Source organism: Lepidochelys kempii, chromosome 9 (genome assembly GCF_965140265.1).
Source record: "Lepidochelys kempii isolate rLepKem1 chromosome 9, rLepKem1.hap2, whole genome shotgun sequence".
In the NCBI taxonomy this organism is placed as follows: Eukaryota; Metazoa; Chordata; order Testudines; family Cheloniidae; genus Lepidochelys; species Lepidochelys kempii.
The window spans coordinates 63,646,004-63,669,903 of NC_133264.1; the positions used below are offsets into that span (position 1 = coordinate 63,646,004).

Genomic DNA, 23,900 nt, shown 5'->3' on the forward strand with positions numbered 1-23,900 from the left:
GGGGGGTGGGAGTTTAGTTAGGGAGGGATTAGCCAACAGAAAGACAAGGGAAGGGAGAAGCGGGAGGGGGACAGAGCTAGTGAGAAGAGGGCAGGGAAGAAGGTCTGAGGTGGAGTGAGTCTGCAGTGAAAAGATAGTGTGATGGGGTGGGAGGGGACTGAAGCAAACAAGGGCAGTCCAGTCAAACTGTATGAATTATCATGAGTGTCCAGCAGTCCCTGCTTTGGCTGCTTCTGCAGCTGTTGTGCAGGCATCAGTCTCTGGCTGGCTCCCCCCTGCAGTTTCCCAGACCACACAGCTGAGGATAGGGGAAACAATAGTAATGGATCCTTGATAATGCTCCTCTTCTAAAGGAATGAATAGGCAATCAGGGAATGATGTCACAGTGCAGAGGGTCAGTGGTATATTCCTATGGGCAGACACGGCCATGTATGTCTTGTGCAGACCAGGAGGGGTTTCTTGGTCCAAGCCAGTTAGACTGGTGAGAGATCCAGTACCTTTATGAACCTCATTTGAGATCTCCAGTGTCCCAAGTGGAGCTAGTGGCACCTGAGAGACTAACCAATTTATTTGAGCATGAGCTTTCGTGAGCGACAGCTCGCTTGCATGCATCCGATGAAGCGAGCTGTAGCTCACGAAAGCTCATGCTCAAATAAATTGGTTAGTGGCTAAGGTGCCACACGTCCTCCTTTTCTTTTTGCGAATACAGACTAACACGGCTCCTACTCTGAAACCAAGTGGAGCTGACTCCTTAATCTAACTCGCATGGCATTATCCCACAGAGGGAGCAAGGCCTATAGAGAGAGGGGTCCTGTTAAAGGGACATTACTGAGCAAATGGCTTTACTGGGGATAGACCTGCCAAAAGGATAAACCTATTCAAGGGGCAGAGCTGTGAAAAGCATGAAGCTGCTCTAGAAATTGTCTTTTTACAGAGAGAGACGTGCTTATGGGATAAGATTGTTAAAAGGACAGAGTGGTTTAATATATCATGCTGTTAAATGCAGGGACACTTTAAAAGGATAAACCTGCTTAAGAGACAACAGTGTTAAGGGGACAGGTGTGCTCAAGAGGTAATGCTGTTAAAGAGAAAGAGCTGTTAAAGGAAAATGTTTCTTAAAGGCATATGCCTACCGAAGGGCTAGCACAGTTAGCACTATTTAAGGAAGCGGCATCTTAAAGTATTCCATTACTTTGTGTGTTGGCATGAGCTGTTGAATTGATTTATGCTGTTCTGAATTTGGGTACTTGACAAGTCAAGAATTTCTCATGCTGTCCCAGAGCAGATCAATGGATGGTGCAGCCAAAAGCCAGAAGTACCTGGATGTGGTCCTCCCCACTTTGGTCCCATCTCTCATGTGACTCTGAGGTGTCACCTGCCCCTAGATTAAATGCCCTCCCATCTCTCTCTCTCTCTCTCTCTCAATCTACAGTTTTCAGGGTCTTTTGTGGTTTCCAGCAAGGGGGGAGGGCTGAGCATTCATGAAAACTTAAACACTTTATTAATGCCGAAGTAAAAACAATCCTCTCCTTGTGTCAAGCTAAACTGCTCCTGAAGGCGGTTTGGAAAGAGGCCATGGCTCTCTATGATACTGGTGGCTTCAAGGCAGAAATATTTAGTATTTGACCTTGTTATTGTTCAGTCAGCCAAGTGCTTGGGGGTAGGGGGGGAGGAGTTGTGGCTCACAAGCTCGGTGTATTTAAAAGTAAAAACACTTCCTCTCTAGAGCAGGGGAAATGTCCATTTTTATTAAATTCTTTCTTTCTCTGCTACATCTGCATAAAAACAGGGCTAAGAGAGATCCGAGTCCCTTTCAGATCCTCCCCAAATTGCCCGAGGACAGCAGAAAGCGTGGGGATGAGAGAGAACAAATCCAATCTGTATTCGGGGCGCGGTAATGGATTGTTGGCTGGTACCAAGGACACTGCCAGAAGGGCCTCCAAGCACCTGTCAGGAAAATGTACTGACGCAGGGCACAACTTTTACTGACTCTGCCCATTCATTACTGACAGGGACAGTAGGACGTTGTCAGGAAGGCAGCGTGACTTTCAAATGCCCAGCTCACTGAATGCAGTTATTCTCTCAAAAATGTAGTTAGCCAAATGGTATGCAGAGCTGGACTATCCAGTAATGCCAGCTAGCAGTTCAGAACATGCTTGGGTGGCCACACAAAGCCATAAACCCTTCTCCTGTTGGCATCTATGCCCAGGGGAGAACAGAAATCTTGTTTAATTGCTTCTCTTCATGGGGGCTGTAACCAGAGTCCGTTCCAGCTAACTACAGCAATCCTGTTCCAATTCTTGTCTTCTGCAGCAGGCGATTGTCCCCAGGCCCTGTTCCAGCGAGACACAGAGATTCACTTGTGTTTCTTTTCTTCCTGCTGTCAGGGTCTGTTGCAGCTGGGCACAGGAAGTCATTTATGTTCTCCTTCCCGTGGCTTTGCACAGCGTCAATGCCAGGTGGGCACAAAAAACACACAAGCAAAAACAAAGTTATCTCCATGAACTAATCAAGCTTTCTTCTGGAGGCTAGGAAGGAACAAAGAGAGAGAGAGAGATTGTGATTGCTAAATACTTGGGAGTTTTTCAGACCCTGCAGTGGCAGGGGACATACAAACACCTAATACAGCCAGATAGATAGGAGCAATATGTGAAGCGGTAGTTAGAGCAGGCCTCGGAAATATTGCATGTGACCAGAAATAGACACATATATATGCCTTGCTCTATAGCCACATGCACACAGAGAGCAGGGTAACATGATAGCACAGTATGGTGTCAGTGGTGTAAAGGTTTTTTCGGACTGACCAGCATGACTCAAGAGTGAGCAAGACAGGCAAAGCAGCCCATACCACCAGGTGTTCTCTCTAGAGACCATGAGTGTGCATGTATAATGCTGACAGACCCCAGTCGTAGACGGGCAGGATCGAACCTGGGACCTCTGGAGCTTAGTGCATGAGCCTCTACCGCATGAGCTAAAAGCCAGCTGGCTGATAGCTAAAGCTGTAGAACAGACTAATTTTCTCTCTCTCTTTAAGTGGTCTCGGTGCCACTAGATGGGACAGACCACCACACCCAGCATGTGACCTCTTTACTGTAGGAGTCAACCCCAGTCTGCAGGCCCAGCTGCTTTCAGTTCTATTATGGTTTTTTAATCTGCCCTGCTCCATGTTTACCTTATTTTCTGTCCCTTTCTGCCTCTCAAGCTTCCTATTCTCCATCTTCTTGGCTTCTTCTTTTCCTCATTTCCTACTTGTTCCTTCTCTTGCTCTCCACCTCCATTCAGTCCTTCTGCTCCTATCTTCCCACTCATTCATTCATTCTCTTCCTCACCCACAGCCAGTCATCTCCACCCAGCCAGCCACACACCCAGTAGGCCAGTCACCCAGCCTCACATTCAGTCACCCAGGCTTCTCTGTATCTCTGGAGACAAACTGGGCTTGCAGTCTGACTGCTGAGGGAAGCATGGGAGGGGGCCTGGAGGCCTGAGGAGAAGATGCTTCTGGAGCGGGGCGGGACAGAGCACCCCAAGCTGCTGCAGCAGACAGGGCAAGGAGCAAATCAAGCTTCCGGCACCATCAAAGAGCTGGGGTGGGAGCAGTTCCTGGCTGTGGCCAAAATGGGGTGCTGCTATGCAAAAGTTCAGTACAGCCAGCACCCTGTAGCCGGAGGTGAAAGCACACTGGTCCTTTCACCAGACAGCTGCTGGCCAAGTGGGCTGATGCCTATTTGTCTGGTTCTCCAAACTGAACCTGCATACTAATTATAACTGGGGCCATTGCAGGTTAGGCACTTGGGGTCTTGTGGAGCAAGACTATCATACAGTATAAGCCAAAGAGAGGTTGTGTTGATACCCACCTGAACGTATAAGATGGACAACACGTAGCTGTTCCGGTGTGCATTAACAACAGTGGATCCTCTTGCAGTGGTGGCCTGGTTTAACTCCCTTACCTTCTTTTCTCTGGCTTCTCTGTCGGGCACCAAGAATGATACACCCCACGCTTCAGTTGCATCATCAGCTGCCATGGTTTCTCACATTCCATCACAGGACAGCAGGATGTTTTATACTACAACTAGTTATTGCCGGGGGTCACTGTATGATATATCTAGAAAGCCAAGAATACCACCAATCACAAACAAATCAGGTTCAGGTCTGTCTTCAGACACATGTGCAACGTCCCTTGAAGTCAATCGTAATGGTGCATGTCCTGATATAGGAAGTCTAAAGCCTTAATGAATAAGGGCTGGATCCTGCACTGGTGCTGATATTTCGTCACCAGAAATACCATGAAAGCCAATATTGGTGAAGTGGGAATTTCACACAAACCTAAGGGAAGAGATGTTTTCCGTCAAACAACTTTTTAAGTACCACTTAGCACTTGTTACCTACCAATGCGGAGAAACGTTTGTACCTGGCTCTAAGGGTCCCTTCTACTGAGTACAGTGAGCTAGCACAGCACTCGATCCGATATGTATTGACATCACCAGAAAGACTCCTACTGACTTCAAAGGGTATTGGCTACAGCCTTTACTCAATGCTGTTTAAAGGGACCGTCAACTTGACAACCCCATTTCTGTCTGACTATTGACTTACTTTGTACATTTGGCCCTTTGGCCCAAATCCTCCAAGGTATTTAGACACCAAACTCCCTTTGATTTCAATAGGAGTTAGGTGCCTAAATACTGTAGGATCTGCAACTTTCTGCATTCCCTTCTATAGTCAGCCAGTTTTCCCCATTGCTTTTCATGCAGCAACCAGGAAGGGGGAGGACATTACAAATAATAACAATTTGATTATAACAACCCAAAACTTGGGAGTAGGATCGCGGAACAGGGATAATTTTCATCACATTTCTTTTAATGGACTAGATTTCAAGTTGAAGGTGTCCCTTTAATTAAACAGATGAGGTAGTATTTTGAAATCACACTATTGTCCTGTCATGTGACAACAAATCATTTAGACTCTCGCTGCCCATTGGCCTTTTGAGCTCCAAAGGCCAATATCTGACTTCAAGATGGCAGCACCAGCCATTTCGTTAGCTGCAGTGTTGGTGTCTGATCACAGATGTTGGTAACGTTTCATGAGCAAAATGCAAGGCAGTCCATCGCAATGAAAAACACTCTGCAACAAAACACCAGAGACAGCCTTGTTCTGCTGCCTCAGGTTGAATCTGCTCCCATGTTGCCTCTTCTGTATTGTTTCCCCATCTTGTAAGACTGTCTTTACTCCACTATGGGAAAGAACTTAGCGAGCAGCAGTTTAATGCATGACAATCCTCTTATTACTCCTAAGAGCGCAGCTGTAAATAATTAACGACTTGAGAAATAGAGATTTTTTTTTTAAATTGTTGACTTTATTTTCTTTCTTGACTGGCTATTAGCGACCTTCTTAAAGGATTTCTTATGGAAACTGTGATCTCTCTGTCTCTCGGTCTCTGAGGTGTGTGTTTCGAATGCTTTCTGGTGCAATGTTTAATGCTGTTTGTATTTCTGAAGTGTAATTTTCAACCTTTGCTGGAAACCTAATTCGCCTGGTTTTAATTGGTGGGGCTCAGAGTCCTGCGATTTTTTGCAGCATTTAGCTTTTTTGATAAGTTAAAGCAAGGAAAAATGTTAAGCAAATAAATAAAACACAACAAACTTCTGAGGAGAGATTTGAAACAGAAACTGGATGACGGAGACCAATGATCTGAGTGGATGAGGAAGATTCTTCCAACCCAAGTATTAATCTCCTGCTATACTACGCCAGACGGGACTGTACAGTCTCTTCACTGAATTAGATCATCCCGCCATCTGCTGTACATACTCTCTCAAACTCCAACTGAAATAAATAAATAAAAAATTCATATTTTAACAAATTCTGAGCACTTATTTTCTTCAAGCAGAATGTGCTGAATTCCAAAGGGGAGTTGATGTGTTGGGGAATGGTGAGCAGGGAGGTGGTTCTTGGAGCCTGGATGATGCATCTGCTGCATGCAAGAAGTAGTCCCATTGACAGAGCGTATTAAATATATTACCCATTTAAAAAGAAACATTCCATTGAAAATAAAATATCTTGAAACCACTGCAGGATTTTTTTAACAGGCACTGTAGTGTTATGATGTAAAAGTCACAGGTATGACTACAGTAAATGCCTTCGTTCAACTACAATCTACATACTCGATACAGAAATCTCCAGGTGAAATTCAATGGGCCACGCTATGCAAAGGTCAGACTAGATATTCATAATGGTCCTTTCTGCCTCAAAAATGTATAAAATCCAACCTATTTCTTGCTAGGCAGTGCCAGAATAGAAGAAAGAAGGGGCAGAATTGTATTGTACCAAACTCAGCACTGCATAGAAGGTTGACTACACTGGAGAATATTAACTGGCACGATAGCTGGGAACATGCTATTGACTGCTTTACAAGCTAAATGTGATGATATCTTTAGTCTGCATAAATCACATTTTTTAAAAGTGTGGCAACCTATAAACCTTTAATAACAAAGCATTATTTCTACCCGACAAAATTCCTTAGGGCATGAATAAAATTATTATGGTTAAAATATTTAAAAGTCTTTAGCTAGCTAGATTAGGTTAGATGAAATCACCCACCCCAGAGAGTCTGGCCCCCACGACGGGTACTTTTCCCTCAGCATGCAGCTACTGATAAATGGCACAGGGGTTTTCACTAAGAAAATACTGTTTTCAGTAATAAAATACAGTATGGAAATGACAATAATGCTGGCAATTGTTCTCAAACAAGTTTTGTTTTAGGGTGGGGGAGGAGCCAATATTTTTTAGGAAAAAAATTAGTGTGCAAAATCATTTTAACCAGCTCTACTGTAGAGGCTCTGTAGAGAGAGCAGTGAAACACTATTCTCCCTCCCTGGATTTCCCTGCATGCCATCTGGATGCTGCACCGGGGGCTTGCTGGCGGGACAATATCTCCAAACATATTGCAACCTTGAACAAAAAGTGATGCATTGGAATTTGCAGTATTCAGCTCAATCCACCCTCTTGCTCCAAGATTCAGATGACATAGGAGAATAAGGGATGGTCAGGCTCACAGCTGCTGTGGCAGATGGATGGTGACTGTGGGCTTTGGATTTGGGGGCTCGTATGTTTATTCCTGAAGAAAGAAAGAAAGAAAGAAAGAAAGAAAGAAAGAAAGAAAGAAAGAAAGAAAGAAAGAAAGAAAGAAAGAAAGAAAGAAAGAAAGAAAGAAAGAAAGAAAGAAAGAAAGAAAGAAAGATTAGAAATTGAAGTCCTTACTCATTTGTTACTCAGCTTTTACTTAGTCAAAACTCCACAGGGTTGGGCTTAGTATGGAAAGATCTTTCTGATTCTGAAGGCAACAATACACTGGTGAAAAGAGGTTCACTATAGTGCTGCTTATTTATCTGAATTTGGGGAAGAGGGAATAGAGAGGGACAGATGATATTGTCCAAAGTGAAGTACTAATGGAAGTACATAGAGCCAGGAGAATTCAGGAGGAGAAGGCATAGCAGAAGAGAGTGTTTATTGCACTGGTAGAGCAGGTAATTAGATACAGGCTTATTACAAACAACAGATAACATTATTACTTATTTGTATTATAGGAATGCCAAGAGACCCCAGTCAAGGTGGAGGCCTGTAATAGGATACATTGATCCTTTAAGGCCAGAGGGGCAAATTAGGAATTCTGGAGCAGATGAGGACCTACTGAATTGCAGGGACAGATGCTGGAGGTTTTTTTCAGGGTAATAGTTAGTGCCTGAGGATAGAGCCCAGACTACTGTTTCTTTAAGGGTTCAGGCAGAGGAGTCATGTAGTGAAGAGTGGGACATGGCTCCCATCTCTCCCAGCCAATCAGGACAAGCTCTGGGAAAGAGGGCAGTCTATAAATTTGCCTCTTCCCTTATAGGAGGGAGCAATTAGCAGAAGGACTGCTTGCTTCCTGACTTCCCCTTGCCAAGGGGAGAAAGGACTGAGATGGTTTGACTTGACCATCAAGTGATGGAGGAAGGCTGGAAGACTGTGCCCCGGGCGGGCCAGGGGGAAGAACTTTTGTTATGAAGGTTTTGTTTGGTGTTCTGTTTGTTTCACAAGACTTTGCTGCCAGTCTGGGTGGAACCAGGTGAAGGCAATTTAAAGGGACCTGCTGGGAGAAGCCAGCTGAAGGGCTACAGCCTATGACAAGACCCCATTATATAGTGGGCTGACTTAGCCCCAAAGAGTTTACAGTCCAACTAAACAAGCCAGACAAAAGGTAGGAGAAAGGAACACAGAGGGAGATGTGGGAAGAACCTTAAATTGGGGTGGTGGGTATGTTGCAATTTAAATCTTCCTTATGTTGGTCTGATTTATTGATTGGAATGGCAGAGGGAGTAGCAGAAAAGGAACTGGGTGTAATGAATGTTATGAGAAGATCCTGAAGTATTGGCGATTTGAGACTAAGTTGTGTTGGCAGAAAAGCTAGCTTGGCACATTTTGAAAGGTGCTGAGCAACTCTCAGGAGGTATAGAGCATTGCCTGCACTATGCTTGATTCCAATCAGTATCAGGCCCTTTGCTTTCATAAGTACCAAAAAATGCACTCCGCTCATCACAAATAGTAGCCACAAGAATGCACTGGGCTCTGGGATGTTGTTTGCTGGAATGTAAAAGAAGATTGCATCTGGACTGATCAGTGCTCCCATCGGGACCAGCATTTCAAATCACAGACTCTATGAATTGTCAATTGTGTTCGAAAATAAGACCCTGATTATAATCAGCATTACTGAGCCTGCTGTGACTGATAGCCATTTTGCAAAAGTGACCCAGTGTGTGTCACTGACTGCAGATAAGTCAACCTCTCTGTTTCCATCTCTGCGTTGAGAGAGAGAGAGAGACTGCTTTTAAAGGAACGTGGCAGCTGGATTTTTTTGTTTGTTTGTTTTAATTTGCTTAGTGTGTCTCATGAAGCCCACTTAAATTAATTGTTATGGGACTTATTTTTTATTAATTCTTCATAATTTCATGGATGGCAGGTTGTGGTCTTTATTGAAACCCAGTGGGGAATTTCATGCTTTTCAACAAGAAACAAATATGGTTCATTTAAACTGGGGTGTCAGAAAAAACTTATGACCCCCCCCATTTTCACACTTAGCTAAAATTAAGGCGGTAAATACCCCCCCCCCAGTAAATCCTGAGAAGAATAGGAAGCGGGGCAGATTCTCCTCCTACAAAGCTTAGTTTCTCTACACTGCCCCTGGCTCTCAGTGCTTTACATCTCCATGTAGAGAAACGTGTTCTCCTCTCCATTCTCCACGGCAGGATGTTGGGGGTGGGGGGAAAAGAGACAAGTGGTTCAACATAGGGGCTCCGGGAATTTAGCAATGTGAGACAGTAGGCTGGCTTCCCAGCTATGATTAGTCCTATTGATATCACTTAGACAGTGTGATATGGCCTGACCGTAGGCAGAAATGGTTTCCTAAGAAATAATCCTGTGCGGAGAACCTACCTTCTAAGTGTAGAATAGCCAGAAGGACCTACACCCAGGCCCCAGGATAGGGAGTGGATCACAGGTATGCCAAAGATGTGGTTGGATTGCACTGCACTATGGCTATTCTCTGCTTTCCAGGGCTCATAGGAAACTTACACTGGAGCCTGGTTAGATCACTACATGGCCCTACGATACGGGGAATGCAATACCTGGTGTTTCATGGGAAAATGAAGAATTCCTTCTTCTGAGCAGGTCTGCCAACTTTCTAATAACACGAAACCGAACATCCCTGCCTGGCCCCTTCTCTGAGGGGGCCCTGCTCACTTCTCTGAGGGGCCCCTGCTCACTTCATCACTCACTCTCCTCCACCCTCACTCACTTTCACTGGGCTGGGGGAGGGAGTTGGGGTGTGGGGGATATGGGCTCTGGGCTCAGGGTACAGGCTCCAGGTGGGGCCAGAAATGAGGGGTCAGGGTGCAGGAGAGGGCTCTGGGATGGGGCAGGAGGTTGGGGTGTAGGAGCAGGGTGAGTGCTCCAGTTGGGGGTGTGGGCCCTGGGGTGGAGCTGGAGATGAGGGGTTTGGGGTACTCCAGGGGGCTCCAGGCTGGGGCAGGGGGTGGTGAGGGCTCCGGCTCGGGGTGTGGGCTCTGGGGTGGCACCAGGGATGAGGAGTTAGGGGTGCAGGACGGGGCTCCAGGCTGGGGCAGGGGGTTGGAGCGTTGGAAGGGGTGTGTGAGCTGCAGGCTCCTGGAGGGAGTTTGGGTGTGGGAGGAGACTCCAGGCTGGGGCAGGGAGTTGGGGTGCGAGAGAGAGTTTGGGATGCGGGATCCTGGTGGCACTTACCACAGCTCTGAGGAAGCAGCCACCAGGTCCCTGCAGCCCCTAGGCCAGAGAGGATCCACACGCTTCCCTCCGCCCACAGGTGCCACCCCCACAGCTCCCATTGGTCTCAGTTCCCAGCCAATGGGAGCTGCAGAGCTGGCACTCAGGGTGGGGGCAATGTGCAGAGCCACCCTGGCTGCCCATGTGCCAAGGGGCCCCAGGGCATGCTGGTCACTTCCAGGAGATGCATGGAGCTAGGGCAGGCAGGGAGCCTGCCTTCGCTGTGGGTCCTCGCTGCGCAACCAACTGGACTTTTAACAGCCCAGTTGGTGGTGCCGACTGGAGCCGCCAGGGTCCCTTTTCCATCGGGCGTTCTGGTCAAAAACCAGATGCCTGGCGACCCTACTTCTGAGGAATAAGTGGATCCATGAACAAACCCCTTTTATCATGACTAGAATTCTCCCAACCAGATGAAGCTGTTTATTTATTAATGCTTTAGGGATAGGTAGCAAAGAAGCACTATATAGATCATTATACGTGTCATTGTACATCTCTCTAATCACATGTAGCATTATGAATTCACTGCCAGAGGTAGTCACTGCTAAAGGCAGATACTGGCCTTGATGGGCCAATCATCTGAACTGGTATCACAAACCCTCTGTTCCTACCACAGGTCTGATCTGAAAGCTGGTACTGCATTAAGCATATTGCAATTGGCAACAGCCTGGTATCCTTTTGGTTAAGGGGAAGACCATCCTTTTGGTATAGGCTCCTGGTTTTGCAAAAGGTTCCCCAGGGCTCTCCTCTCCACAACAGCTTCCCACTATTCTTGTGCAAACCTTAGATAGTTTGGATCAGATCCAAGAGTTTGAAACAAAATTTCACCAGGGATCTCAAGTTCTAAGGCTTTTAGGCTCAGCTGTTGCTGCCAAGGCTTCCAGGCTTTCAGCTCTATGGCAAGGATCCTGGAAGTTCTGGGGTCCTGGATGCTGGGGAAGTCTGCATGGCTGGGCCGTCCTGGAACTGTGGTCCCTGGAAGACCCTAGAGCCCCGATAATGAGGCAGTCTGCCAGGCAGATTGCCAAGGAGCTGGGTGGGTGAACTGGCAGACAAGTTTCAAAATCTGCCCATCTTCCATCAGATCTAATTTGGCAAATTGCTGCAAAACATTTTCAATGCATTTTCCAGTGTCCAACCAGCTCTGCCATTCATTGAAGATACACCAGAGTTCACTATATGAGGATCTGGCCCATCCTGTATGTTTGATCTGTCTGTGCAGGGACTATGTCATGATGTGGGATGCAATACAGAACATTTGCCCCTAATGCTTTTTGATCCAACGCAGAATCCACAAAGAGCAGAGTGAGATTCTGAGACATGCCAAAAAAAGTGCTACCAGATCTTGTTGGGAGTCATGTTTACAAACTTTGGATCCATTAACGTGAGAACAATTGCATACTTAATTTGCACTCGGATTGTGCACACAAATAGGGTAAGTGGACTACTTTTTGCCTACAATTGTCTTAATTAGGCAAGCCCTAATTTTATCAAAGTCAGACCCATTCTCTTTTTATACACATGAAGAAGTTTACAGTTTGTTTTTTTATTTAATGGCCTTTTATATATTTTTATAGGTTAGCAATCATTGTTTCATGACATTTTACTTTGCTAATTTTAGAGCATAATTGTTGGCCTGCATCACTGGGCTTTTTGTAGTTCTGTTGTCTATGGAGATGGTTTGCGCAATTGGGTTGAAATACAGCTGATAGTGACATCATTTGAAAACAAATAATTAATTCGATCAGTTGGAGAGTGGGCTTTGTTGTCATGGTAACCTTCTTGGTATTGAGGCTCACAGAAAGAGGGCAGGTAAGTGTTTTGAAATTGCCTTCACTTGACATATTTCAGCAAAGAAGTCTAAGGACAATTTCAGCAAATGAAATTTCAAATGTCCCACTGAAATACCTCATACACTAAATTGCTTTCTTGCCTGAAGGAGCTGGAATGAAATTTGGATGGAGAGAGTGCTTTTCATAGTCAAGGTATCCTAAAACACTTACAAGGCAAACTGAATTAAACACATACACACTGCCTTTTAGATTAGAATTGGGTTTCCCAACTGGGGATATTGGTCATTCCACCAGCATAATCCCCTGTCACACCAAAGAGAATTTCTGTCAGCTTGCTAGAAAATTGACCAAAAAGCCTTCTCGCCCCCCCACCCCCAAAGGTATCAGTTAATGAACCATAAAATAGCAAGGAGAAAAGGCATTTTTAAAAAGACCAGTCAACATTCAGCAAGTTAACTGAAGAGCCTAAGAACTGTATTTGCATGTGAATGTGCATCTTTCTGATCGGCTGCAGCATATCAAGGATAGTAGGACCTGCTGGTATCACAGTCACCATCTGTGATTCCATCCAAATGCTGCCCCCAAAACACACCAGACAGTGCACAAATTCAGATCTAGAGCCACATTTTTGCACCTTGGGCCCATCCTTATTGCTGTGGACTTTTAAAGTTAGGCACCTAAATCCAAATTTGTGTCATCTGGTCCAGAATGAGAAATATACAGCCCTTCTGGATTGCAGTCTGACTTGGAATCATAAGGACAGGTCCATGCCTTATGGATTCACAAGTGAGCATTCCCCACCCTAAAATGAAAAATTGCTGGGGTGCAGAATTGAGATTCCCAGTTTGGATGCAAAAACCAGATGAAACGCTACAGTTTCAACTACATTTCAGTTTGAATCCAGACCCCAAAATCAAATTCAGACTCAGCCCCAAGAGAAAGTTCCCACAAACTCCTACAGAATGAAATGCAGATTTCTACACAATCCCAAGAACCGGATGCTGCAGAGACTTTAGTCAATGGGATTAATTAAGTCAATGGGAGGCAGAGTTGCTTTGTGGATAGAGAACTGGACTGGAATGCAGAGCTGGGTGACCTTGGGCAAGTGATTTCAGTTTTCTGTGTCTCGGTTTGGCCATCTGTAAAATGAGGATGATGACACTGAACTCCTTTGTAAAGTGCTTTGAGATCTAAGAACATAAGAACGGCCCTGCTCGGTCAGACCAAAGGTCCATCTAGCCCAGTATCCTGTTGTCCGACAGTGGACAATGCCAGGTGCCTCAGAAGGAATGAGCAGAACAGGTAATCATCAAGTGATCCATCCCCTGTCGCTCATTCCCAGCTTCTGGCAAACAGAGGCTAGGGACACCATCCCTGCCCATTCTGGCTAGTAGCCATGGATGGACCTATCCTCCATGAACTTAGCTAGTTCTTTTTTTAACCCTGTTATAGTCTTGGCCTCCACAACATCCTCTGACAAAGAGTTCCACAGGTTGATCTATGGATATAAAGTGCTATATAAGAGCTAGGTATGATTATTATTCACTGTGCATAAAGTTAAGCATACATTTAAGTCTTTGTAGGAGCAAGATCCTAGCACTCAACCTTTTGGGATGATGCCTTCCCAAAATATCCTGGCTTTTCCTTTAGCCTTAGTTGGGAGACTAGTTTCTGGAAGCACTTACCATAGTAAACGATTTCAGAGTGGTAGCCATGTTTTTTCTGATACAGACTAACAACAAGGAGTCCTTGTGGCGCCTTAGAGATCAGCACTTTTATTTGGGCATAGCCCACGAAAGCTTATGCCCAAATAAATTTGTTAGTCTCGAAGATGCCACATGGACTCCTCACAGTCACAGTCAAAGAGGTGCCTATCACTTTCTCATATAAAGGAAACTTTATTTTCTTAAAGGCACTTACAAAAGGAAGCCTATTTCAGCTCAGCTGCAACTGGCATTGGGGTGGGGTGGGGAATAACAAAGGGAAACCCAGCTGAGCCAGTAAAAATAAACTGACCAGGTGGTGATTTGTTGAACCCTATAATCAGACAGCACTGGGAAACTGGGGCAACCAGCAGAGAGCAATTAGTGTGGCACCTGAGGAAACATAGCCTTGGGACAGGGAAGAGAAAGACATGGGGAATGAATAGCAATGCAGCCTGCTCACCTTGTGTTTGAAGCAGGACAGAGAGAGATGGAATTCCAGTTGTACACTATTCTATCAGTTCTATTTAGCATCTAAATAGAAGCTTAGAAAAGAGACAACTAAGGTGGGATATGATAGAGCTCTATAAAATCATGACTTGTGTGGAAAGAGTGATTAAGGAAGTGTTATTTTTCCCTTCACATAACACAAGAACCAGGGGTCACCCAATGAAATTAACAGTCTGCAGGTTTAAAATAAACATAAGGAAGCATTTCTTCACACAACCCACAGTCAACCTGTGGAACTCCTTGCCAGGGGATGTTGTGAAGGCCAAAAGTATAACTGGGTTCAATCCAGAATTAGAGAAGTTCATGGAGGATAGGGCCATCAATGGCTATCAGCCAAGATGGTCAGGGATGCAACCCCTGCTCTGGATGTCCCTAAACTCGCAGCTGCCAAAAGCTGAGACTGGACAACAGGGGATGGATTACTCAATAAATTGCCCTGTTCTGTTTGTTCCCTCTGGGTCACCTGGCATTGGGAACTGTGGGAAGACAGGATATTGGGGTAGATGGACCATTGGTCTGACCCAGTATGGTCATTCTTATGCTCTGAAGCTTTCGGCCAAAATTTATCCCAACTGGGTGCCTAAAGTTTAATTCTTATGTCCATAGTTAGGTGTCTTGTGTTTTAAAAGCACACAAAAATGATTAGGGGACTGGAACACATGAGTTATGAGGAGAGGCTGAGGGAGCTGGGATTGTTTAGCCTGCAGAAGAGAAGAATGAGGGGGGATTTGATAGCTGCTTTCAACTACCTGAAAGGGGGTTCCAAAGAGGATGGCTCTAGACTGTTCTCAATGGTAGCAGATGACAGAACGAGGAGTAATGGTCTCAAGTTGCAGTGGGGAAGGTTTAGATTGGATATTAGGAAAAACTTTTTCACTAAGAGGGTGGTGAAACACTGGAATGCGTTACCTAGGGAGGTGGTAGAATCTCCTTCCTTAGAGGTTTTTAAGGTCAGGCTTGACAAAGCCCTGGCTGGGATGATTTAACTGGGAATTGGTCCTGCTTTGAGCAGGGGGTTGGACTAGATGACCTTCTGGGGTCCCTTCCAACCCTGATATTCTATGATTCTATATCAACTGTTTGATCTTCAAAACTGCTGAGCGTACAGCCACCCCCCAAAGTCAATGGGAGTTGCTGGGTACTCAGCGCCTTTGATAATCGGGCCCCTTGGTAAGATGCCTTCGGGTGGCACTTGCCAAACTGCTTGGCCTTGGCCTAACTGCCATGGCAGTTGGCATGGCTTTCATGGAAGGCAGTGGCAGCAGCCATTTAAGTGGGAGCAGAGTTAGGTCAACACTGGGCATTTTGGAAAATCCCACTTGACACGTGGGTTTAGGAGTCTAGTTTTAGGCACCAAGGTTTGAAAAGCATTAGCCTCTGCTTTTACCCAGGGGGATATCTTCAGAAACACCCATGGGATTTAGGAGTGCAAATTGCAGTGACTTTCAGTGGGAGTGGTGCACCGAAATCCCTGGAAAGGAGGGAGGAGAGCCTTTCTCGCAAATCAGGGGTTCTGCTGCAGCTCTTTGTGCTAACACCGCCAGGTTGCTGCTCTATTTCCCTTTTATTTTACAACTTTCTCAGGTAAATTTTCAAGATTATGTAAATAAGAGTCCCGTGGTGAGGACTGGAGGCAGGAAAAGACAGGTGGTGTGCAAGATTCCTCTGTGTAGCTCTGAAAATGAACCTCAGTCCTGACCCACAGCCTCGCTGCTATTCCGGTACTGGCTGCTAATGAACCTGCCTCCAGCTCAGAAAATGAACCCCCATCCATATCAGCAACACCTCAGCTATCCTGATCCTAGCTCCCCCTGCACTGTTTTGGAGGGAGGGGGGAGAACCGAACCGAACCTCCATCTTGACTTGAAGCTCTTACTGTGCAACTCCTGGTATTCTTCTGACCAGAGACTGCCAAACAAAGTGGTAGTTTTACTGATGAGGTAAGTGTTTCCCCAGAGCACTGAGCTTGTTTTTACTAGTGATCAAGACAGACCTTCAGGGACAAGACATGAGCGTAGAGGCTCTTGCTGTACCTCAAGCACACTGTTAAAGCTACACGTTGCTCCGTGGATACAGAGCACATGTTTACACACAGCAGAATGACAAAGAACTCCCCAGCAATCTGTCTAATGCAAGGTGCGGATTGTGAAATCGAGGACTTTAAATGTCAGTATATGTTGACACCCCCCACTGGTAACTTATCTCCATGGCACCTGGCTCATATTGTCTATTTTGGGTTTTCCTTGTAAATGCAATAGCTGGTCAAAAGGTTAAAAAGCAAAAACTCAAACTCATGCATATTTTACACATAAAAGCACACAAATCTCAGTGTAACACAGCATTCTGGGGTGTAAATATGGGAAGGAACCAGGGAAGGCTGTGCAATTCTTGTTGTTATTTTAGGTGGCTCGATGTACTTGCAACCTTGCCAGAGCCAAGCAGGAGGACTCTGCTGGATGGTCTAGAGCAGGGGTTGTCGCAACAAGTGCTGGTGGCCGCACTGAACCTTTTTCCAAAAATTATTTCTTTTTGGTAAAGATAATAAAGTAAGATGCACATATATCCATCCGAATCATTGCAATTTATTTATGGAAGGTTTGGGGTGGGTTTTTTTTTTTGTGGACTCAATAATAAAAATCGTATACAGTTGTCTCTATTCTTTACTGGACCTAACAGAATAGAAACACAACTAAGGTGCTTTGCATGTTCTTGTCCTCTTTATTATTGTTTCTTTTACTTTTTTGGTAAAAATGGGTGTCTGTATAATGATTCTGAAGTACATTTAAAAATGATTTGACATAATAGAAGTCCAAATAATAATGAAAAACATACCTGGGTGGCTTGGGTCTGCGGAAGGGAGGGGAAGGGACACACAGCTGCAGCCAGCCCAGGCCTCCTGCCGGCAGGTGTTGGGCGTGGGTCTCGGGGCTTTGGCAATTTAAAGGACCCGGGGCTCCGGCCACCACTACCGCAGTGGAGCTGGGGCCCTTTAAATTGCCACCTGAGCCCTGCTACCACAACCCCAAGGCTCCGGCAGTGGGGCTCGGGAGGTGATTTAAAGGGCCCAGGGCTCTGGCCGCTGCAGGGAGCCCTGGGCCCTTTAAATCGCCAGCCTGGGGAAGCTGGTCCAGTCCAACATGGCGTACTGGCTTACTTTCACCTCTGTTGACCTCCGCACTCCCCCAGCAGGCCCCCCTGCCTGCTGCTCACCTTGTTGCTCTCCTCACCCCTTCCGCACCGCCTCATCTTGCTCCTTAAACGTTGTTTGTCCCACCTGTGTCTCCAGAGAGGCAGCGCATGCAGGAGCAACAGGGACAAAAGGGAGGGACTGATGCTACCCCCTCTCCCCTGCACTGCCCAGGAAACTACTGTGACTGCATTTGTGAAATGGTGGGCTAGAGTCACCCAGAAACTGGATATGGGGGCCACTAGGCATGCACATCAGCTACTTGCTGCTACTCCAGTGATTTCCACTGTGGGCAGGCAGTCTGGCAGGATGCACCCAGAGTTACCCTCTAAGGGAGGAACCAATGGGAATTCAAGGGAAGGAGTTTATAAAAAGAGGAGTCGGGGACAGAATGGAGAAGGAGGATTCAGGGCTGAGTAGTGAAGCAGCATGGGAACCAGGAGGATTTGCTGTAAAGTTTGTGTTCTAGGGACCTTGCCAGCGTATTACATTTAGACTGCAGGCTCGCTCACCTCACCGGAGGAAAAGATTGCTAGAATTGCCGCAAGCTGCAGGCTGCCATTGCAGAGACTCAACGGGAGTTGGAATGAGGCTGTGGGACTATCACTTGTTTCCCAGACTTTGAGGAGTTGGTGTGCCCTACAGATGGATTGGACCCCATTCCACAGTGACTCAGAAGGGTAAATCTCCCAGAGAAGAGCCCAAGGGAAGTGTATTTGTGCGTGCATAATTATATTCCTCATTTGAACTATGAGGATAACAAATAGTAAAAACCCCGGAAAGTGATGTCTTCCAAAGAGTCAATTGAAGATATTCACAGTTGTTTCAATGGTTATAAGTAAACTGCTATATTCCTATAGATGTTTTCCTTGTAGGGATTTGTGTCACTCTCCTATTAGAGATTTAATTGTGTATAATATATACACCGTGTCTTGTGATGGAATCTAGGAGCTCAATCTATTTAGCTTAATACAGAGAAGATGAAGGGGTGACTTGATCACAATCTAGAGATGTACCTACATGGAGAATGAATATATGATAATGGGCTCTTCAGTCTAGCAGACATAGATATAACAAGATCCAATAGCTTGAAGTTGAAGCTAGACAAAATCAGACTGGAAGTAAGGAGTAAAGTTTTAAAACTGATGATAATGAACCAATGGAATGATTTACCAAGGGTGATAATGGATTTTCTAGCACTGGCAATTTTTAAATCAAGATTGGCTCTTTTTCTGAAAGAGCTTCTCATTCAAACACATTGCTATGGCATGTACTAGACGGGTGATCAGATTTCACAATCACATTGTTCCCTTCTGGCTTTGTAATCTATATATCAAAGTCACAAGAAGACTAAACCACAGTAAACTGAGGTACAGAAAAAGGAAAAAGAAAAGGAGTACTTGTGGCACCTTAGAGACTAACCAATTTATTTGAGCATAAGCTTTCGTGAGCTACAGCTCACTTCATCAGATGCATTCAGTGGAAAGTGTAGAAGATCTTTTTATACACACAAAGCATGAAAAAATACCTCCCCTCACCCCACTCTCCTGCTGGTAATAGCTTATCTAAAGTGATCACTCTCCTTACAATGTGAATGATAATCAAGTTGGGCCATTTCCAGCACAAATCCAGGTTTTCTCATCACCCCCCCCCACACACACAAACCCACTCTCCAGCAAATCCAGGTTTTCTCATCACCCCCCCCACACACACACAAACCCACTCTCCCAGAAATACCCAGATAGAATATTGGCCTCACTTGCAAAGATACAAACGTGCAGTTTGTTGATCTAATTGTTCCAGGTGTCTGGCACTGTGTGATATTTTCAATTATTCCCCTGACCTGTCGCTGGTTGTTTTGAATGTTGATACACAAACTACTCTGCAATCACTCCTGAAAACTATAGAACCCTAAGAAAAAATTACCATGTGCTTCAAATGTAATGGAAATTTTACACCCCCCCATACACCCCAGAATTTCTGCTATGTGGGTAGCTGCCCTTTATCCAGTCAAGGGCCAAATCAGCTGTTGCAAATCAGTGTCGCTCTATTGACTTCAGTGATTTCCACCAGCAGAGGATCTGGCCCACTATGTATATAATTGAGATGTTTCATGTTCCACTCACCCTTCACTGCCAGTAACTGGCAGAAATATCGGATTTGGGCTGGCTACCACCTCCGCTAATGCCAGTCGGCATGGTTCCATGAAATTCATGGAGCTGTGCCAGTTTAACTCACAGAGGATCTGCCTGTTTGTTTATATTTGTAAACAGACACAGCCAGCTACTTATCTGTTGGAAAGTGGCATAGCTCTTTTCAGGCCAATACGATGATTCGCACAAGCTAGGAATCTGGCCCATAGTACGTACACAGGAAGGGCAAGAATCTGACCTCCGCTATGCTGGAGTAAATCTAGAGTAAATCCATTAACTCTGGTTTTGGATGGGTGTAACAGAGAGCTGAATCTGTCCTGAAAAACTGTCAGTAGGGGTGGGATTAAACCAGAACTTCAGATCAATCCCTGCAACAGCAGCCTGAATTTCCAGGGAGTGGAGCTCATGTTTGAATCCCCGACACTAAAACCACACCAGAAGGGACCTGTTTTCTACTTCTGGTTCCGAAATGGATCACCTCAGTGTGACCCAGCCACTCTGCAAATTGCAAGACAATGGGATACCAGCTTGCTGCCAGGCTGGGGTGGCATTTAAAGGGGCAGCAGGGCACAAGGGACTTCATAATGCTTCAGGATACCTGTCCTTTCCCCAGGCATGCTTCCAAGAGCCCCACACCCCCTAATCCATGATTTACTGCTTCTCCAGCACCAACAGCACCAGAAAGAAGCATAGGTGCTGGAAACTAGCAGTGCAGGGGGTGCTTGAAGCAGTTTCCATCATATACAGGGTTTACAGTTTGATTCAATGGCTCTCAGCACCTCCACTCTAAAAATTGTTCCAGCAGCCCTGGAAAGAAGATCATGTTGTCTCTCTCATAGCATCTCTTCTCTTCTCTTCTCTTCTCTTCTCTTCTCTTCTCTTCTCTTCTCTTCTCTGTGCTTGTCTGTTAGACTGTAAGATACTCAGGGCAAGGACTGTTTGTGTCTTGTACAGCGCAAGAGCATGTCTTCAGTGCTTAGCAAATAATGTATAATAATCACCACCACTTTGGACTAAAATCTAATGAACAGTTTGGTGCTATCAAATCTGAACTCAGAACCTAATCCTGATTTCTCAAAGCTCATTCAGAACTGAGCACCATCTTCCTAGAAACTATCTAACACTATATACACAGGATGATATGGAGCAGGACAAAGGTTTTATTGAGAACTGTGTTACTCAGGAGTAGTAAAGAGATATGGTTGTTATTAGTAGTGGATAGGTATTTATGGGCAGAGTAGAGTAAAATGGTGAAAAGAAAGATGTTTAAACACATGAATATCAGAGCCACACATTTGAAACGGGTGACTAGATAACAGTAGAGCTGGCTGGAAAATGGGAAAACAATTTCACTGAGAAAAAACTTTGATTTTTTCCCCACTTTTGAATATTTTGTTTATCAAAACCCGAGCTTTCAGTAAGAAAATGAAGTTTTCAGTCAATGACAAATTTCTGCAATGAATTAAAAAACGATTTCAGCAAAAATTTTGGTTAAATATGGAAAATGTTGATAATATTGACAATTTTTACAAAGTTTCATTTTTGAAAAGAGGTCTTTTTTTGACAAACTTTCTGTGAAAAATCCACACTATCTGTAAGACAGATAGATGTTGTTCTTTTGGAAGGTGGTAATGGATGTCATCATGTGAGTCTTTGATCTGTAGACAATCACACGCCTCATTGAAGCTGATGTGCATTCCAATTGCCCTTAAGATAGCCAGAGACTGTAGAAGCTACTGCCCAAGGCAGTCGACCCAACAGTGAAGCAGGGCTAAGCTACGTGGCCTGAGGCATTTCTCTGGGACTGGTTGAAAATGCAGGTGCTAGGGGATTGCTTGGCAAGCTGTGTGTGAGAGAGGTAAACCGCAAAAGATGCAGGGCTGAGTGTGGGACTCAGAGATTGCAGAACGACATCACTACTTGGTGCGCAGGACTATGGAAAGGCAGGCTAAGAAACTGTAAGTAAGGAAGCTCCCTGCTGTGTGTTCAGCAAAACAGGACTTTGTGCACATTCTTTGTAAATAAACAGGATTCCATCAAAGAACATATCTCACTCATGTCATCATTTCTTCTCCTGACAAGGTCCCCAACATTGGCTAACCGCTTTGGTGAAAGACAACAATATCACGGTCAGAGGGAGGGGATGAATGGAAAGATAGTAGAACCAAGCCACTGAAGTCAATGGAAGATACTTCTATTTTGTGGGGGGAGAACAGGACCCCTACACTCTGCAAGAAGCACAAGGATGGGGGGGAGTTAGGTGAGGGAGTGGATGAAAAATCTAACTACTTGCCAAATGAAAAGAGAAAATTGGTAGAGAAAGAAATGTTGATTTCCAGGTTCAGCAATATTAACTTTAATGGAGAGTAACTATGAAAAGCACTTAGCATCCCTTTATGGAGCTAAAGGGAATAATTTCAAGTAATCCCCTTACCCCCACCCATAAAATTCTGTTGCTGGAAGAGGCAACATGCTGAACTGAAATCAAATGAGCAGATTTTGCACTACTCAGCCAGGAGCAGGGGTCGGTGAGAGAGCCATTATTGGAACAAAATTGATGAGAGAGGGGCCAGCGCTGGCCGTGCAGACCGGGTCTTAATGAAATGACTTGCACTCGTACATGGCAGACCTGGCACTGCTGAGGCACAAATCGATCACCTCAGTGTGACACAGCCGCGCTGCAAATTGCAAGACAATGGGATGCCGGCTTGCTGCCAAGCTGGGGTAGCATTTAAAGGGGCAGCAGGGCACAAGGGGCTTCAGAATGCTTCAGTTAACTAAAGGCATCAGTGTGGGAGTAAACATTATTACCTACAAACAGGCATTCCACCATGATAGCAAGGCAGGAGCCTGCAAGAGCTAATTCTTACCTAGGGAGAGCATGGGAAGCTTAGCATGTTAAGTGTTCTAACAATCCTTCGTTTCTCCCACCTGTTGCCTGTCTTGTCTATGTAGATTATAAAGTCTTTGGGGGCTGGGACTGTTTTATGTGTTTGTCCTGCATGAGGCATAATGGTGCTGTGATCTTAATCGTGGCTCTGGACACTATTGTATTACTAATAATTAATTCTTCATCATCATCAATAGAAAGATGTTCCCAGTGCAGGCACTGAAAGGCACAGGGAAATTAGTAGCTGGCTTCTCGTTCTAGCAGTGCAAATCCAGCCTAGGTCAGGAGTGGATGGCTGGTCAGAGTGGGTCCCAATCAAGTTCTAGATGACAGACAAGATGTGAATATTGCACAATAACCACTGCAGATAGTACTGGTGGGCGCCTTTTCTGGCAGTCGCAACAGAGAGACCAAAGAGTGGATGAGATCCTCAAAATGAACTGTTTTACTCTCTCCCTGCAGCAGGGTGAATGCTGCACAGACATATTCACCAGCATGGGTGCAAATAAACACCGCTATTTATTCTGATGGTCATATGGAACCCTGTTTCTTTTGTTCATGTGATTTTGTTGTTGTTGTTCACAAGAACATTCACTGAAAGTGAAGATCTCATTAACAGTTGTACAAATATGTATCTGTGCAAAGCTTGACACCAAAAGTGTGCACTTGGCCATCTTCAAATCGCTCTGATTTTTCCTCTTACTTTTAATAAAAGCTTTAGTTATCCAATCAGGGAGCAGAAACAAGACCCTGTGGCTTAGGTGACCAACCAAATAGTACCACAAATAGTAAATAGTACCACAATAGTAAATATAGGGACTAGAGGTCCCTAGATAATTTATTTGATGGATGTTGATATATTTAAAAAAAATAGAAAAATAAAGATAGGATTTCAGCTCAAAATCTATTGAGGTACCATTTTTTACAAGTACTCAAAGTCACTTTCAAAAAGCTCAGACCTTAAAGTGCCTTTGTTTTGACAGGGTTTTTCTTTTTGTTTGGTTATTATGCTTAATGCCTTCCTAAAAGCTTAAATACATTTTCCGTATCAGGTCTTTCTTTTTCTCTCTGCTAGATAAGAATTTCTGCCCTTCCTCTTGCTTGCACGAAATTTGTCAGTTTAAATTTGGCCCAAAATTTAAGCCCGTGAAAAGTTTCTTTGATTTTTTTTTCCCTCCAAGAGTCCACAAATTTAAAAATACTTATCAATTCAAACAGTTTCAGCATTGTGCCAGTGGATGAAAACCTGCCAAGGAAACTGAGTGGGAGTGGACTATCAACAAAGGGGAAACGAATTCATCTAATATCATTGTCGTAGCTGAGACAAATGTAAAAAGTGCATAA

At 44.9% G+C, this 23,900-nt stretch overlaps 1 protein-coding gene across 1 annotated transcript in view; it reads left to right on the plus strand.

The window, feature by feature from the left end:
* Nucleotides 1-7,903: 7,903 nt before the first annotated feature.
* The window catches only part of LOC140917590 (gamma-aminobutyric acid receptor subunit gamma-4), a 110,861-nt gene continuing 94,864 nt past the window's right edge, over nt 7,904-23,900 (plus strand). The window contains exon 1 of the mRNA XM_073360731.1: nt 7,904-8,227. The gene's annotated coding sequence lies outside the window, so the exon portion shown is untranslated. The remainder of the gene's footprint in view (nt 8,228-23,900) is intronic.